At 34.4% G+C, this 13,792-nt stretch overlaps 1 pseudogene; it reads left to right on the top strand.

Annotated features, from left to right (window-relative positions):
• Positions 1–12,754: 12,754 nt before the first annotated feature.
• LOC115894169 lies at positions 12,755–13,068 on the top strand (annotated as a pseudogene).
• Positions 13,069–13,792: the final 724 nt, after the last annotated feature.

Here is a 13,792-nt window from a genome sequence, read left to right on the forward strand (position 1 = left end):
AAGTATTATCATGTAGGTATTATTTTTTTCTCTCAACACTTTGGGAAGAAAAGACTTTCATGAACATATTTATGCCTATTACATCTTCTAAACATCTTGACCTCTTTTCTTGTAAAATAACTCATTGAAATTAATCAAATTAATTATGTATTTTTCTCTTACTGTTTATATTTGATATAGATGGAATTGATACATTTGGTTAGAAACTGAGAAAAACATATTCCACAGGACCTAATTAGTTTTCAGTATTGTACTCAGATTTACATGATAGAAAATTCAAAAAGAAAAATCAGTATACAAAGAAAGGTTTGGGACATTCAAATAAACAAGACCAATCTGAGGGAATAGAGATAATATTCCCTTATGAAACTGACATACCATTAGAAAGAGGTCCAAAGAGCTGGATAATAATCTTAAAAACGTATAATTTATATTTGTTAATGAGATTTGATATGGCATATCATCTTTGACATGGGAATAATTGGAGATCAGAGAATGTTGTCTTATGAGCTGAAATATAACAGAGAGGGGAAATAGCACGTTGTATCATATAGAAATCCACATTAGTGTGTTATCAGATGTTAGCCAATACTAGTGCTTCTCATTTTGTCTCCATTATCATATGTTTTATTTTGGGGTAGCAACATCTTGTGTGTTAGTGAATATGTTTTATCAGAGGACAAGCAATCTTACATCCTTGATTATTTACTTAAGTTGTTTATTAAACATTGGCACTAAGAAATACCTTTAAGGATATGTGTCCACAAACAATTAGCCTTTTACTATCTTCATATGCGCATCCATAATGTGCCAGATATTTTGCTAGGAGATGAAGCAAAAGTAATGGTCATAACATACAAAGTGTCTGTTCTTGTCGGGCTTACATCTCATTGAAAGAAACAGATAATGAATAAACAAATAAATATATACTGTTTATATCATTTTAGTAGACTTAATAATGCCCCTTCAAAGATATTTTTATCCTAATCCCTGGAAACTGTGACTATGCTACTTTACATGGTGATAGGGACTTCTCAGTTGTGATTAAATTAAGGATTTTGAGAAAGGAATAATATCCTTAATTATTTAATTAGGCCCAATATAATCACAGGAATCCCTATAAGAGGCAGGAACTAAGGTAGGATAGAGAGAAGCAGAAGGAAGCAGAATCAGAGAGGGATGATACACCACTGGCTTTGACAACGGAGAAAGGAACAGCAGCCTGTAGGAACAAAGTGGCTCTAAGTAAGAAAATGATTCTCCCTTAGATTCTCCAAAAGAAATACAAGTTTGCTGATTTGGTTTTAGTCCCGTGAACCTAATTTCAGACTTCTGACTCCCAGAACCAAAAGAAAATAAATGTGTGTTAAACCACCGCATTTGTGGTAATTTGTTACAATCAGATTTAAATGATAGTAAGAAAAAATTAGACATGGTACAGAAATATATAAAACATAGCCATTTAAAATAATATGAGCAAGCAAGAAAGAACTTTCTGATAACATGTCATTAGTGTAGATGTATAAATGAAGAAGTGAAACACATAGCTACAACTATGTTCGGTGACAAGATAGTGCAACGTCCCTGAAGCCTGGTTGGTTGTATTCTAGGAATATGCACAGTACCATTGTGGCTAGAATATAGCAGCTTCAATGAAACAGAAAGGAGATACAGAAGAGAAGGGAGGGAAGCCAGAGCATTCAGGAACCCATGGACCATACGAGGGACTTTGCTTTTTTTGTATGCATATGGGATTAGAAAATGCTGAGATGTTTTCAGAGAAGCCATGACATGTAACAAGATTTCCTTAGGTGCTCTGTGAAGAAGAAACTATAGGATCCAAGAAGTCTGCCTGGTGCCATTGTCTGGACAGGAATTAGATAAACATGGTTTTTATCCATATAAAAGCACTTTTATTTGTGTTTTTTAATATATTCTGATTTAACAAAGCCAGTGTAAATCCTTCATTAATAAAAACAACATTTAATTCAATACATGTATTAGAGTACAAAATCCATTAACTTTTCATTCATTCATTCATTATCTACAAATGGATAAACAAAATCTGGTATAGACACAAAACAAAATATTATTCAGACTTAAAAAAGAAGAAAATTATACCATGTCTTAGTCCATGTGTCCTACTATAACAAAAATACCACAGACTAGGTGCCTTATAAAGAACAGCAATTCATTTCACACAGTTCTGGAGGCAGAGAAATTCAAGATCAAGGTGCCAGCAGATTCACTATCGCTTCCTGGTTCACACCTGACCATCTTCTCACTGAGTTCTCACATAGCAGAAGAAACAAGGGAGTTCTCTGGGGTCTTTAAAATAAGAACATTAATTTGATTCTTGAGGATTCCACCTTTTAATCACTTTCTAATGCCATCACTTTGGGAAGATGATTTTCAACATACGAATTTTAGGGGGACATAAACTTTCAGCCTATAGCAGGCAATGTAAAACAACACGGATAAAACTTGAAGAAATTATGCTAAGTGAAAAATGTCAGGTATTGTAGCATAAATACTGCATGATTTTACTCTTGTGAAATATTTAAAATAATCAAACTCATAGAAGCAGAGAATGGAATGGTGCTTAACAGAGGTCAGGAGGGAGAGTTCTCATCCAATGGATATAATGTTTCATTTACACAAGATAAATAAGTTCTAAAAATCTGCTGTATATCATCGTGTCTCTAGTTAAAAGCACCGTATTATGCTATAAAAATTTTGTCAAGAGGGTGGATCTCATGTTAAATCTTCTTGACAATTTTTTTAAAGTAAAACTCTGTTGGCATATTTTATAGTGTTGTGTTTGAAAACATATTTCCGATATAGAACAGAAACTTCATCAACATATTAGCTTTAATGAAAGACTTGATACATTAAAAAAATCAACAATTAAATCTAACATAAAACATCTACTCCTCAAGTACAATAATCATATTTATGTGTACTGAAATATTTTCGGTTTTTAGAAAAGAATTCAAAAGACACAAAAAGCTATTATTAAAATATTTACTTTATTAAAATATTAGAATGACATATTATTCTCAAAATTACATTTTATTTTCCCTCCATTGATTTATTTTTAAAATAGTCCTGTAATCCGAGATGAATCTATGATAAAAATATTTTGCCATATCCTACATATACCTCTTTAAAATTTCTTTCGAAATGACCACACACACACACACACACGCACACACACACACACACACACATACAGTAAGAGTTATAGTAGTAGTATCAGCAATATCCTTAATTTACATGGAATGATGGAAGGAGCTTTGGGAAATATTTACAAGATTAGTGCAGTCAAGTATATATTTGAGACATCAAGCTGAAGTAGTTTGGAGTAGTCCCGGGGGGTGGGTAAAGGGAAGACAACAATTGGAAGAGAGCCATGCATTTTTGCAAAAGGAAAACCTGCCATAAACATCAAGATTGAATAACAGGTTTATAAATGAAGGAGATTTGTACCAAATTTGGAGAGGCATAAACCTTTAACATGGCCTGGTGGAAGTGGTGTTTAGCAAGCTTCTAACATGGTCTCAATTTCTTGCCCTCCCTTCCTTATTGTACTCATGGAAAAGAATTCCCTGATTTCAGGTTATACTTAAAGTGTGAGAATTTATACTCTGAAACCTGATGGGCAGAGTGTTTACATAAATTATTTGAAATTCTTCTGTATAGGAAATTTGGTTATCCTCCTCCATTTATTTGCATAGTCAATCATGCATTTATATCTGTATAAACTCTTGGATACTTATTTTATATTTTGGTCAAGGCTTCTGCAACCAGTACCTAAAAATGTGAAAGTGGCTTTGAACTGGGTAATTTAGGTAAAGGCTTGGGAATATTGAGGGTGGGATCACTGCCCCAGTGGTTCTAAAAGGAGAACACTGAACCAAGGATTGTTCTCAAGACTTGAAATCTAATGAAACTTGCGTTGCTAAGTTTTGAACTTGCTTAGAACCTATCACCTTTTTCCTGGCTCTGATTTATCCCTTTTAGGATAAGAATGTCTATCCTATGTCTGTTCCACAGTTGTATTTTAAAAGCATACTACTTTTTTGATGTCACAGGTTCACAGCTGCAGAGGAATTTTGTCTCACAGTGAACAGTACCTTGAGTATCGCACACATCTGATTTAGATGATATTTAAATTTTGGAATTTTGGCTTGAGAGTTGATGCTGATATGAGTTGAGCCTTTGGGGCTGTTGGGATGGAATGAATGTATTTTTCATATAAGAATATGAATTTTGGGGGCCAGGACTACAGTTCACTATGGACTGAACTGTGTCCCTCCAAATTTCATATGCTGAAACTATAACACCCAATGTGGTTGTATTTGAAAATAGGGCCTTTAGGAAATAATTATGGTTAAATGAGGTCATAAATATGGAGAATTAATCTGATAGGATTTGTGGCCTTATATTAGGACTATATGTGGCTTTATATAGGTTGGTGTAAAAGTAATTGCAGTTTTTGCCATTAAAGGTAATGAGAAAATCCTCAATAACTTTTGCACCAACCAACCTAATAAGCAACCTCACGCTCTCTCTGCCATGTGAGTACACAGGGAGAAGTCATCTGTCTGCAATCTGGGTACAGACTAATCTCCAGTAACCAAACCTTGCTGGGCCTTCATTTTGGACTTTCCAGACTCCAAACTGTGACAAAATGAATCTTTATTGTTCAAGTCGTTCAGTCTATTTTGTTATGGCAGCCCTAGCCAACTAATACAGGTTTATAACCCAACACAACATAATATATTTTGTGCTCAAATTATTCTAGCTTTGGCCATTGGGAGCTCTTTCAGGTGACTTCAGTATCCTTTGTAAATAGTCTCATTACTGTGTGAGGTTTAAATAGTCTCATACTGTGTGCGGTTTGTGTATGTGTGTGTGTGTGTGTGTATGTGTGTGTGTGTGTCTGTGTGTCTGTGTGACCACATGCTAAACATAACCTTACTTTCTGGCATTATAACATACTTCAGGCTCATAGTACATATTTTATGTTCTGCCAAGTCTTAGAATAATTCAGTCATTTCTGCGAGAAGACTTGGTACTTTGTATTGAATATTAGTATTAGAAATAAGTATTTCCTTAATAGTAAGTTCTGTGCTCCTATGCTATGCTTTATTCTAGGCCCTATTAGCTGATAGATTTAAAAAAACGTACTTATAGCCTCTGTACACTCACCTGAACATGAGTTCATAGTGATGTCACCAACCGTAATTAATTACCATGTGTATCATTCTAGCTTCTTCCCCTTATATGCAACTTCCCCTTTCAACTGTGAAAAAAAATGGTTCTTACCATTCACCATCCATTATTTAATTGTTAAATCAAGTACACACATACGGTGGTAAAATGGTGGTAAAAGAATTGATAATCTATATATCCATGGGGAACAACTTTATTAACTACAATATAGTACTTACGTCCAGTTTATTTTGTCTTGAGTCTTACATACTCCTTTCATATCAAAATCAGAATTGTATACCACAACCAAGTGGGGTTTATTCCAAGTACACAAGAATAGGATAGACAATTTTAAAGATGTTTACATGTTCTTGTTTAAACTGAAAATCTCTCATATAATTTTAATTTTTATGATGTTGAGAATATTTACTATGTTTTTCAGCCATTTGTACTTAGGGTGTGTGTGTGTGTGTGTGTTTAAAAGAAAAATTGCTAGTCAATGGAAAGGAGATAATATTTGAAGTATATATTATTGATAAAGGACATGTAACCAAACTAAACACAACAAGTCAGTAAGAAAAAGACAAATAATCCAATAAAAAAATATGTTCTTGATATAATTTATTTTTCCACTATTCAGATTTATTGACCACATATACAAAATATCACCTCATGCCTGGTGCTGTGGCTAATTACTGCCTGTAATCCCAACACTTTGGGGGGTGAAGGTGAGACAATTTCTTGAGCCCAGGAGTAAAAACCAGCTTGGGCAATGTAGCAAGATCTTGTCTCTACAAAAAAAACAAAAACAAAAACAAAAAAAAAACACTTAAAAAAAAAAAAACTAGCCAGTGTGGTGATGTGTGCCTGTGGTCCCAGCTCCTTGAGAAGCAGAGACAGCAGTGAGCTATGATCATGCCAGTGCTCTCCAGCCTGGGCAACAGAGTTAGACCCCATCACTAAAAAAATAAATAAATAAAAATAAATAAATAATCTCCTAAATCTATTCACTTATCTTATTCTGCACTTTTATTATCTAATACAAAATGTTGTCATCTTTTACTTGAACGCTATTAATTGCCTGTAAATTGTTTCCTTTCTTCCAAGCTGGATCTGCAAATTTTTATCCTCTGCAGTGAGCTGAGTGATTTTTAAAGCACAAACATAATTCACATCTATGCTTTAAACTCATTAGTACCTTCCAATTGCACATAAGATAATATTCACAATTCATATTACAGTCTCCAAAGCTTAGTATGTTGTTACCACTTCAACTTCTTACACCATCTCCTACTCACATATATACTTTATCAATTCTAGCCTTTGTATTGTTTCCCACATACACTGACTAGTATGCCTGACTTACATGATTTTCTCAGCCTGAAATTATTTTATTTTGGCATAGTGAGCTCTTCCTTGTCATTGAGATTTTAACTTGTGTCATTGACTAAGAAAACCCTTTTCTTATCATCTAATTTAACATAATCTATGTCAATTCAAATGTTTATAGCTATATGTAAGAGAACCTCTTATGCAAGTGGCCTACATCATAAGAATAATATGTAATTCACTTGATACGAAGTCCTGAGTTGGGGCTAGCTCTAGTACAATTGCTAACGTGACTGTCATCAGAGACTCCATTTTTTCCATTTTTTTTGCCAAATCATTTTTATGGCATCAGCCCAGGAAACATTACAGAGAAGGCACAATAACAGCTGGACAGGCAACTCATGATGCCAGCTAATTGCAATCCTTGCTCATAACATACATTTTTTGATAATCCCTTATTCTATTTCTCATTCTATTTCTCAGCCTAGGATTTATTACTATTTGATATTTTCTTATTTATTTTTTAAGAAAAGGAATTATATAATGACAAAAGTTATAGAATCTGGAGTTTCCTTGCTTACCTTGAATGTCTGACTTGACTTTTTCCTGTTTAACCAATGTATCTAATCTCTGTGCCTTAGTTTTCATAGTAAAATAGGAATGGTTATATTGGGTATCCATATTAAAACACTGTTGTAAGGATTGAGTGAATTAATATAGGTAAAACACTTAAAGTAGCACCTGGCATGCATTAAGAGCTGTGGCAGGGTCTACTATTTATTACTACATATAATTTATTGCTTTTTAAATCTCCCCCTCCACAGTCACACACACACACCAGAGAATAAGTTATAACAGAGCAAGGTTTATTTATGTGACTTTGTGCAGAAAATAGTTAACATAGCAGATCTGAAATTGCTATCCTTATGAAGTCTGCTTACAAAGTAGGCTGTTGTCTGGTATTTGGAAACTTGGATTTCAGAATGGTTCCCACAATTCCATAACTGATAAGAATGATTCACTCAGTCTAGACTGTGCAAGCAATATGGTTTATGCTAACTACTTGCTTTCCTTCTGGGACTCTGAAATGTTGTATATGTTAGGCAGAGTGTGCTTTCGTGAGGAATATACAATAAAACCCCTGCATACTGAGTCTTTAATGAGCTTCCCTGGTAGACAGTATTTCTCATGTGTTGTCACAACTCCGCTGTAGAAATTGTGTTCTGTGTGACTCCACTGTTAGAGGCCGTACACTTTGTCTTTTCTAGACTTTTCATGCACCTATTCCCTTTGCTGGATTTTCTTTGTTTCTTTTTGCTGCAATAAATCATAGCCACGGGTTCAACTGTATACTGAATATTGTGAGCCCTCCTAGTAAATCACTAAACCTGAGAGTGTTCTCGGGGGCCCTGACACAGACTTGTTTACCAAAATCTAAAACAGTGACTGATTCATAGTATTAGGTTGGTGCAAAAGTAACTGTGGTTTTGCATTACTTTCAATAGTAAAACCCACAATTACTTCTGCACCAACCTGATAGATTCTCAACGAAAGTCAAATACATAGATGAAATAATAAATGGATAGCTATAGCTCTATATGGTCACACACCCATTTGGACAAACAACAGCATTAATCTTTAGCACAGAGAGTAGGTTGTTTCCACTGAAGAGACTGTGCTCTTTGATGGTTGTTTACTTACCACCATTTATCACAAATGACTCAAATATCAGAATGCTAGGCCATGCGGAAATTGAGGGGAAGGACAAATCATGATTCTACAAACAACTTATTATCTCTGCAAGCTGTTTTGGTCAATGTCTTAACCATCGGCTCAAAATTAGTGTGGAATATAATTGCTGGAGTACTATAATAAAAAGCTACTTATAAAGATATGATAAGCATTATGGTTAAATCTGATCTTTAATTCTACCCCAGGTCACTAGCAAGGGGTAAGTGAGACAAGTGAAGTATGTAAGCTTAGGTCATTTTAAATCAATGGAGTTAAGGAAAAGGGAAAAACTCAGCAGTGATTCCGGAAGATGCAATGGACTATGTATGGTCCCTTGTTCCATGCTTGAGCTCAGCAGTTTCTCATTCTCTTTTCATTTTGAAAAAATTAAACTGTTAAATTAGTATGTTATTTATTTACTTTTTAGGCTGGATTTGAATACATTTAAAAGTAGCCTACACGATACTGTTGTTGCTTTTTTCTTTCTATTTCTATTCCCTAACATAATGTTTGGCAGACAGTAATTGCTCACCAGAGGGAAGTTTAGAATCATGGCTACTGGGGGTGTTCAATCTTTTGGTTTCCCTCGGCCATACTGAAAGAAGAATTGTCTCAAGCCACACATAAAAAATGCACTAACACTAACAATGGCTGATGAGCTAAAAAACATTGCAAAACAATCCCATAATGTTCACGAATTTGAGTTGAGCCTCATTCAAAGGCTTCCTGGGCTGCATGCAGCCCAGGAGCTATGGGTTGGACAAGCTTGATGTCTACCATCTAGCAGGTGAATTCTCTTGGAATAGATTTCCCTTCTAGTCTTAGCACATTTAGGCAGTATTGGACAAGTAATTTGTACTGAGATTTTCTTTATTTATCTGTAAATTGTAATTACATTTAGTTTTCTGTGTCTGTGGGTTCTGCATCTGTGAACACAGAAGCTGACTGGGGGACTTAAGCATCTGTGGATTGTGGTAGTTGTGGAGGAGTGGGTAATCCTGGAACCCATCCCCAACAGATACTGAGAGATGACTGTAATCACAGAACATTTGTAAGAGTTAAATTGAATACTATAACTTAGAAAATACAAGCACTTCAGAAAGGCTGGATATTATTATTATAATCTAAGAAAGTAGTAAGAAATTAAAGAGCAGTGTTTTGTCAGATTATGTAAGGACTTGAATGTTAGCATTTATTTATATGACAGCAATAAAATTTTCAGCAGAAACGTGGCATAGTTATTGTTCTGATTTTATTTATATATTTTTATAGCCAAATCTTATTACTGCAAAGAGTATCTAGAAAAAGCTTGCAAGTTCACTGTGAACATTCAGTTGAGAAGAAATTAGCATTAGTGATGATTAGAAGAGTGAATCCTGATCTTTTTAAAAATACATTACATGTTTTGAGACATAATTATATATGCCAGGAACATGCATAAGTATTATATGTCAATTAAGAAAAATAAAATTTTTAAAAAGAGTGGAAATACAAAGAAAATTGTGGGTAGACCACTTAAAGAATTTATCTACATTTTGATTCTTCTTAATTTAGCCTTTCATTTTCAACTAAACAATATCCTGTTTATTAATTTACACTACATATTGCCTGGTATAATTATTTCTTTATAAATTTAAAAATTGGAAACATTTCTTCTATTATATTTCAAGATTTCTGATAATAACTATTTAGGAGTATACAATTTGTTTTTTAAATTTAGTTTTATTTTATTTTAGATTCAGAGAGTATATGTGAAGATTTGTTACATAGGTATATTGTATAATGCTGATGGGGTTCCAATGAACTCATCACTCAAACAATGAACACAATATCCAATACATAGATTTAAAAACCTTGCTTTCTTCCCATGTTCCCCCCTTTTGAAGTTCTAGTGTCTATAATTTCTCTTTTTGTCCATGTGTAACCATTGTTTACCTTCCACCTAGAAGTAAAACATGTGACGTTTGACTTTTTGTTTCTGAGCTATTTATCTCATAATAATGGCCTCCAGATCCATCCATGTTGCTGCAAAACACATGATTTTATTCTTTTTGATGGCTGCTAGTATTCCATTGTGTATATATACCACATTTTCTTTATCCAGTCAATATTTGATGAACACTTATGTTTGTTCCATGACCTTGTTATTGTAAATAGTGATGCAATAAACATATGAGTGCAGGTGGCTTTTTGATAAAACAATTTATTTTCCTTTGGGTAGATTTCCAGTAGCAGGATTGCTGGGTTGAATAGCAGTTCTATTTTTAGTTCTTTGAGGAATCTCCATACTGTTTTCCATAGGAGTTGAACTAATTTACATTCACACCAACAGTATATAAATACGTTTGTTTCTTTAAACAGCCCACAGCTTTTTAGATGGGTTTTTTTAAATACAGTCTACATTTAACAAATAATTTTTGATAGAAAAAAATCAATTGACAAATTAATGAATCATTGATTATTTTTAATCACAGGAAATCAATAGATGACAACCAAATCCTAACAACCCTTCAGAAGTTAAATCTACATTACTGTGAAGAAAGTCTAATATCTTGGTTTTTAAAAGTTTTAATTTTTTTTTAATGGCAATAAGTTTTTTTTTTTTTTTTTTTTTTTTTTGAGACGGAGTCTTGCCCTGTCGCCCAGGCTGGAGTGCAGTGGCCAGATCTCAGCTCACTGCAAGCTCCGCCTCCCGGGCTCACGCCATTCTCCTGCCTCAGCCTCCTGAGTAGCTGGGACTACAGGCGCCCGCCAACACCCGGCTAGTTTTTTGTATTTTTTAGTAGAGACGGGGTTTCACCGTGTTAGCCAGGATGGTCTCGATCTCCTGACCTCGTGATCCGCCCGTCTCGGCCTCCCAAAGTGCTGGGATTACAGGTTTGAGCCACCGCGCCCGGCCGGCAATAAGTTTTGAGAAAAAACTGTGCTCAATGATTTCTTAAAGGTATTATTTTTAGGTCATTTGAATTTAATAGTTTATAGGTAATGAAATTTCACTTTTTATTTCTGCATGTTCAGCTGTTTGAGGAAAGAAGGCTGAAAGTCAAATATGGTAACATTTTCTTTCACTGAATTCAAAAGGCCTCTGAAAAGTAATAAGATTTATTCTGTAAATTACTTTATAATTGTTCTTTAACCACACTGTGATATTTGATAATGTCAGAATGATTTTGCTTTAGGGAATGTGATTTTAGCCCCTGAAGAAAATTAATTACTCTCCCTAAATAAACAGCATTTTATATGAACTTAGGGAATGTTTTTAAGGTTAATTAATCTGTCTCTGACAATTGCAGAAAAATTGTAGGAAAAATTACTTATGCATTCAGGTCAGTTTGCTTATGCTAATACACTAACACACAAGAAAAATATCACATTCATTCAATCATATTTGAAGAAAATTACTTCCATTTACTCTGAAATTTAAGATATAACTCTATTGTGCTATCCAGTTCCCAATGTGGTTTCTTTAAAACCTTGTACCAAAAATTGTGCTAATCAATTTACCAAATGCTTCATTTACTCTAAAAAATAATATATATATTGTTTGCTTACTTGATATTTCATCCCTTAATGATCTTTTGTATATTGTACTAAAATCACCAAGGCTTTGGAGAGAGATATATGGATATATATACATAGAGAGAGAGAGAGTCACAGATTAAAAATCCATAGGAAAAGGTCAAGAAGAATTACATCAATCTGTTCATTGTGCTTATCCTTTGGAAAGAGCAATGAGATGCAGGGGGAAGTAAGGAGAATCTACATGAGCTTTAAAAAATATTTTTTTTTCGGCCGGGCACGGTGGCTCACGCCTGTAATTCCAGCACTTTGGGAGGCTGAGGCAGGCGGATCACGAGATCCGGAGATCGAGACCGTCCTGGCGAACATGGTGAAACCCCGTCTCTACTAAAAATACATAAAAATTTAACCAAGACCAGGGGGGCGGATCACAAGGTCAGGAGATCGAGACCATCCTGGCTAAGACAGTGAAACCTCATCTCTACTAAAAATACAAAAAATTAGCCGGGCGTGGTGGCGGGGCGCCTGTTGTCCCAGCTACTTGGGAGGCTGAGGCAGGAGAATGGCGTGAACCTGGGGGGCGGAGCTTGCAGTGAGCGGACATCGCATCACTGCACTCCAGCCTGGGCGACAGAACGAGACTCCGTCTCAAAAAAAAAAAAAAAAAAAAAAAAAAAAAAAAAAAAAAAAAAAAAAAAAAAAAAAAAAAATTTATATATATATATAGATATATATATAATTTTTTCGTATTATTTATTTCTCATTACTTTTCACATTGTTCTAATTAATTTGAGGATTCTTACACATATTTTACATTTATTATTTGTATATATTTTTAGAAGAATAAGAAAATCTCTTCCTCTGTCAGTCCTTTAGTAAATGTTTATGACAGAGAGTGGGACATCAGGCTTCAGAGCAGGAGCCATCCTTGTGCCAGAGACGATAAACAGAATTAAATATGGGTGATGTTAGAAAGGCAAGAAGGTTTTTTGTTCAGAAGTGTACCCAGTGACACACTATGGAAAAGAGAGGCAAGCACAAGACTGGGCCTAATCTCCATGGTCACTTTGGGCGGAAGCCAGGTCAGGCCATTTGATTCTATTACACAGAGGCCAATAAGAACAAAGGCATAACCTGGGCAGAGAGGATACACTGATGGAGTGTTTAGAGAATCCCAAGAACTACATCCCTGGAACAAAAATGATCTTTGCCGGCATTAAGAAGAAGGCAGAAAAGGCAGACTTGATAGTTTATCTCAAAAAAAGCTACTAATGAGTAATAATTGGCCACTGCCTTATAAAACAGAAATGTCTCATGACTTTTGTATGTGTACCATACTTTAATAGATCTCATATGCCAGAATTCACATCATGAATGACTGACAGAATATTTTGTTGGGCACTCCTGATTTAAAACAAAGACGGGCTTGTGGTTAAATGAATATGTTCAGTTTTTGAATTTTAATAGTAATTCCGATTCAGTAAATGCCATCACTGTTTAACCCTTCTAAAGATATGATTAGACTTCATTCGTAATGTTCAACTTTTCACAAAGATGATGACTGCCATCTTAAAACTTACTGGAAATTGGTTTATATTTAGATTTCTATAACTGGTTATGTGAATATATTTAAATACTGGGGAAATTCCTTCACTGTCTCAGAACCAAGCAAGATTCATCTGTGTTTTGTGTTCATTTGCCTCTTAAAGGCAAGGGTTGAAGATAAATAAGGTAGCAAAGTCTACTTAATATTTTTGGCCTTAATTATGCCAATCTAATTAGAATTTCCTGCATTTAAAATGGTTCTTTTTACTTATTGAAAGGCATTTTAGTGTGGTTTATGTGTAATATCAAAGATTATTTAACACTTCTCACATTTTATAGATGATCTATAGAGTCACATGTTTTTAAAATAGCAGCAAGTTAAACTTCACTCTTGAATTCTTTACAATCTAAGTCAAACTAAGTTACAATTTAAGATTATATAAACAGCCAT

Source organism: Rhinopithecus roxellana, chromosome 17 (assembly GCF_007565055.1).
Source record: "Rhinopithecus roxellana isolate Shanxi Qingling chromosome 17, ASM756505v1, whole genome shotgun sequence".
Classification (NCBI taxonomy): Eukaryota; Metazoa; Chordata; class Mammalia; order Primates; family Cercopithecidae; genus Rhinopithecus; species Rhinopithecus roxellana.